Here is a 6,000-nt window from a genome sequence, read left to right as displayed (position 1 = left end):
GTATTCTAGTATCTAGACTCTCAACTGACTCGGATACAGGCCTCAATGCTGGACCAGCTGCCTCAGGTTTACTGGGCTTCCTACCCCTTGGTGGTGCAGGAGCAGGTCTGTCAGTTTGTGCTGGAGCAACAGTAGTAGTCCTCTTCGGACAATTCTGGATCTGGTGTTCTGTCGATCCACACCGTAAGCATGCACCGGTCACTCACCAACAATCCCCCTTATGCCACTTCTGACAGTACTAACAAGAAGATGCAGCAGGGGCTGGTCCCCAAAACACCGTCCCTGGACAGCTGCCCACTGATGGTGTGGACTGGCCTCTCCTAGGTGTAAACTATGGTCTGGGCCCCTGAGACTGACCCCAACCCTGTGGTAGTCTTGAAATCTAAGCAGGAGGACCCTTACTCTTCTTACTAGGAGCAGAAAATGTACTGGACTGACCCGGACCCCTCTTTTGCTATCTTTCCCTTCTATTTTGTTCATCTATCCGGACCCTTTCCACTTTTGATGCAGCATCTACTAGCTTAGCAAAATCAGTGATCTCCAATGCTGTGATCATGACTTTGATGTTGTCATTAAGCCCTTCTTCAAACCATCTGCACCTCTCTGCCTCTGTAGGGACTATCTCCCTCCCATATCAGATCAGTCTAAAAACTCACGCTCATGCTCAATCACTGATAATTGTCTCTGTCTCAGACTGATAAATTCTCTTCTGCGCTCTTCTAGATACACTTTGCTCACATATTTCTTCCTGAACTCTATGAGGAAGAATTCCCAAGTGATCCATTCAGGTTGCACCTCACTGGTTACTGTGTCCCACCACTAATATGCATCATCCTGAAGTAGGGACACAGCACCCTCCAGGTTCTGCTCGGGGGTGCAGTTAAGCTGTTTCAGCACTCTAATGGTTCTATCCAACCAGTTTTCTACGGTCATGGGATCATCCTCCCTCTTCCCAAAGAAGTCCATAGCCCCATGCTTTCGCAGTTTCTCTAAATGAGATTTCTATGGTACTGGTGGAGGTTGTGGCTGTGGTTTTGGTGATGGTATTGCCCCCATCATTTGCCGGTAGAATTTACTCATTTGCTGAAATAGAGCAAATTGAGGTTGGGCAGGTGCCTCAGCTGCTGGTGGAGCAGATTCTCCCCTGCCCCCAGATTCAGCCCTGGGTGGAGCACGACTCTCCACGTCTTCTTCAACTGCTATTTGCGAAGCAGGATCCTTATCCTATTCAAAATAAGAAAACAAACAGATCTGCATCAGTGTCACCTCAACACTTATAAATGGAATGCAATGGTATGCACTCTATCTAGGCCCAGAAACACCTAAACCGATACTCTGATACCACTAAATTTGACACCCCTTACCCGTCTACGGTGTAGCTGAGCAAGTTATACCACTCAGTGTGCTGAAGCACCAATTTATATTTCTAATTACAATTTATCCCTTTTAATTTTTTTATTTACAATTTTTGCTAAATTTAAATTTTTTTGCAAATTTTATGGAAAATCCGGCAGAGTGCCGACTGTAAATTGGAAAAACAGTTCTTCTGATTCCAAATCCAAACTCCATTATACACATTCAAGTCAATCTCAAAATCTCAATCTCAAATCACAACACTATTTTCAGAAATATTTCTTTTCACTTCATTGCTGGAAGCACATTCATAAATATTTCTCAACATAATATACAGAAAATTCTAATAATATGAAATTTTATATATTTACATTATTACATAATTACAATAGTTTATAGTTACAAACCAAAGCTAATAAAAAATGCAAAATATAAAATGCTAACCAAAATCCTAATGTCCTACCATATGCAGTGCAGATGTGAGGTGACTCTGGACTCCGGATGCAGCTCTGAATGCTCACCCTGTCTGATGTCTGCTGGGCTCTCCAGCTAGGTCTCCAGTACCTGCGCGTGGCAAAAGAGACGCACTAAGCAATTCTGCTTAGGGGTGACAATATAAAATAAAATAAAATGAAATAAAAATAAATATGCAGAATGTATGTTTACATTTTTGGGTAGACTTAATTTTTGCTATTAATTACAGTATTATCCATTTAAAATTCTATAAAGTTTATTATCATTGCCCAAGTAACCTATATTAGTCGATTGGACTGGATAAATGGGTAAACTGGCACTGGGTACTAAGTACCTCGGACCATCACACCATCGGTCACATTGTGTCTCCCGGTGTGCAACAGAACAGCTAATAAGCTGTAATAATTATCGAGGTTAAAACCCAAGTGTAATAATTCAAATAATATAGCCAAAGGATATTTTGTCACAGAATAGCATGGGAAGCCATGAAACACATAATGGCATGAAGCCATATGCAGTATTGCTAACAGAACCCTATTGGCATGCCAAGCTATCCAAACCAATCTTGTTAGGTATACTAGGGCATTTTACACTTTTAAGTTTCATAATTTTTGAAATTTAAGTTTTAGTGTTACTATTCCATTCATTGGTCAACAAAAATGTTGACTTTTGCATAGGAAATAGGTACATTGGTTCTAATATCATCAACATACCACATTTTGCATTCAAAATTTGTTGGTATTGGTTGCCAATACCATTTATAAGCTTAATGTTAGTTGGGTAGAATTTTCAGTTTTAATGCTTTGTTTTTACTGTTCCATTTGTCAATTTTGCAGTGGGAATTTGGCAAACTAATCAACAAGAAAGTTGTTCGTTATTTTGCCTAGTTGCATTTCCTTTTTTGAATCGCTCCATTTGGAGTTTTGTAGCTTATGTTATGGTCCAATAACCACAACTAGCCAGATTGAAACTTTGTCTAGAATTTCTGGACTGACCATATCTATAGTGTAATGAATAGTGATTGCAACTCACCTTTTGAATATATTCTTGTCATAATTTGGGTTAGGTTTGTTCATGAAAGTTGTTGGCCTATATCTCATCTTGTTTCTGGTAAAATTTCAGGTCAATTGGACCTTTCTACACTGATTTATGGCCAAATGACCAAACACTATTCATTTGGTCATTTTGCCCAAGCAGACTGCAGGTCACCCAGATTAGGGCAAGCTTTTGGTCCACTTGCTTTGGTTTTATGGGCATGGTTTCTTCACCAAAGTTGTGCCATTATGTGTCTAGTTTTATGTCCAATTGAACTTGCACCATTGAACCTCTACAATTCAAGTTATGGCTGCCCAAACCTGCTGGACTCATGTCCAATTCTGCAGGTCAGCAAGGACAGCCACACCAAACCCAAATCCCATCACTCAACACACTTCATTTTTTATTTAAATAGAACTAAATGGTCACTAATTGACCATTAATACCTATTTTCATCATCACATGGTCAAAGTCCCATTTCTCCACCCCAAAACCTAACTCAACATTTCAAACCATGCATCAAGATTGCATTTCATCAATCCACATAAAACAGACATATTGTGGGCATCCGTACTACCCTTTTAACTTCATTAAAATCATCAACATCTTGCCTAACCAAGGCTGCCAAAACTTAGGGTTTACATACAAATGGTATTCCATCAATTTTCCTTATCCTTTGCACTTATTCATAATAATTAAACATGAATTATAGTGAAATTTAAGTTCAAGTCACTAACCTCTATGGAGTGAGATTTTTCCCACTTGCTAAAGCTCTTGTTCTCCTCTTCTTTTTGCTCTCAAAAGAATCACCAAAGTGTAAGAGCACTTTTTTGTGTTGGGAGTATAAGGGTTAGTGGGGTGAGAGCTAGGGAAAATCAAGCTTACAAAGCTTGAAAATGGTGGTTAGGGAAGGAGAGGTCACGATAAGAAGGAAATGAAAGAGAGAGATCTGATTTTTGTTTCCTTTTCCAGCCCATTTTACCTCTTTTAAATAGAGTTATGCCATGTGTCCATATTAGGTAGGTTGGGAGAACTTTAATGACATCATTATGATGTCATAAATCCACTTTCCTTCATTTTCTCTTCATTTTTTATCTATTTAATTGCAATTAAATTTTTAAAAATAATTTTTCATATTTTATGTTATATAAATTATTTATTTAACTGGAAAAGTTGGCCAAAAATCATATCTGAAGACGAAATGACCAAAATGCCCTCCATGGCTTAATGGGCCAAAATTGTCTGTACCGATTAAAAAATTTTTCTAAGTATTTTCTTGGCATTCTAATGCCATAAGAACCTCAATGACCCTTCTTTGGAGTCTCAAAAATTATTTTATAATTTTTCCCCCTGGTCTAGGGCTCCTAGTTGTGAGAACCGCAACTTCTCACTAGGTTACCCATTGCTAGGGCACCGGCTCATTTAACTTGGTTGTATTTTATTCCTAAAATTTTTCTTATTAATATTTGAGTTAATTATGGTTCCTTACTTTAGTTTAAATATTTTTCCAGACGTTCTAGCTGTCCGAGTTGATATTGGTCGCCGGAACAATAGAATGTACGGAGTTGCTACAGGGAGGGTATTACATAAGCTGAGTGTCAAAGCTAGATTTAATCTTGACTTTGATCATCTTACATGATAGGAAGACAAATGGCAAGCTTATATGGTGCCATGTGTTACCATCTCATGATGCCACATACCACCCTGTGAAATGACCAAATTACCCTTGTATTTTAATTTTGAGTTCTCAACCCAAAATAATTATTTCTCCTCTTCTAATCAATTTATATCAAATATAAATTGATTAATTAATCTCTATTAATTAATTTCTCATAATTAATTTTATATTTAAGCACTTTAAATATAAATTTAACTTATACTATACATCCAATAACCTATATTTGGTTTCAAACCATGCTAGGGACTTTGCAATCTTATTGCAAACCAAACCTATTTAATTAATCAATTAAACTCTTTAATTAATCAATTAAATCACATTTAACTTAGTAATTATCTTGTGTATGTGTGTGACTTACTAGGCTCATCACAAATTGGCAATGAGATATGATATTTGTCACACCTTATCCCTGGTAGGGCATGACATGTTTTCGTAGCATACCTAATGAATTACCGAACTACATCTACCGATAACCCATTAGTTATGCTACAAGGGATTTTAAAACAAATCATAGCTTTTTGTCTTATCAATTCTGTTGCAGAAAATTGCATGAGAATAGTTAAAATTCCATGTAAACATTCATTGGAAATAGTAATAGAAAAAATATTGCAAAAGTTACATTTTCATAAGTCTCAAAGTGAAATACAAAATAGTTACAAACTCAAAATGTGATAGCAATGTAGTGATTTTAAATACAAACTGCTCAATGTCCGTACATCCATACATATAGGTACAAAATACATCAAAAGGAAATTACAGAGGTATACCTACTATATATACCCACAATCAAAACCAAAATGTTGCTTCCAAGTCTCTCACTCAGCAGCCTTCTCCTTTCCCTTTCCTGCGACAGCATAAAGAAGCTATCGCTGAGTATATCACTCAGTGGTGCACAACTAAAATTTCAAAACATAAGGTAAAAACACAATTTGTCAAAGCATAACAAATCACATCCTTCTTAAGCATGAAAACATCACAATAGTTCTAAGTTCATAAGAAACATTTATTGGAATAACATTTCAAATGAGAAATCACATTTCATAAATTACAATTCACAAAGCATTAGTGTTGCCAACATCAACACACAGTTTAGGCCATGACAGAAAATTTCACGATCAGTGCCGTGTTGTACACCACGACAAAGTAATCTCAACCTCACTAACCGTTATTAATGAGGGAAGGGCTAGCTATCTAATGAGTACTCATGTAGTCTTACCCCACTAACCATTATTAATGGGAGACATAATCAATATCAATTATAAAACCCCAAGTAGCCGTTACTACTGGGGAGTTCCAAAAGGGACTGTCATGCTAACTGTGGTTTCAAAACAGTTTTCAAAATTTTCTATTCAATAATCACATTTATAAACAAATAAACACATTTAAATGCATCATAATATCCAAATAAAGGTGGCAACACCTAAATTTCTTAAATGCAAGAGAAAAACCATATTTCAGTC

The sequence above is a fragment of the Hevea brasiliensis genome, chromosome 10 (assembly GCF_030052815.1).
Source record: "Hevea brasiliensis isolate MT/VB/25A 57/8 chromosome 10, ASM3005281v1, whole genome shotgun sequence".
Lineage (NCBI taxonomy): Eukaryota > Viridiplantae > Streptophyta > Magnoliopsida > Malpighiales > Euphorbiaceae > Hevea > Hevea brasiliensis.
Note: the sequence above shows the minus strand (reverse complement) of the source record.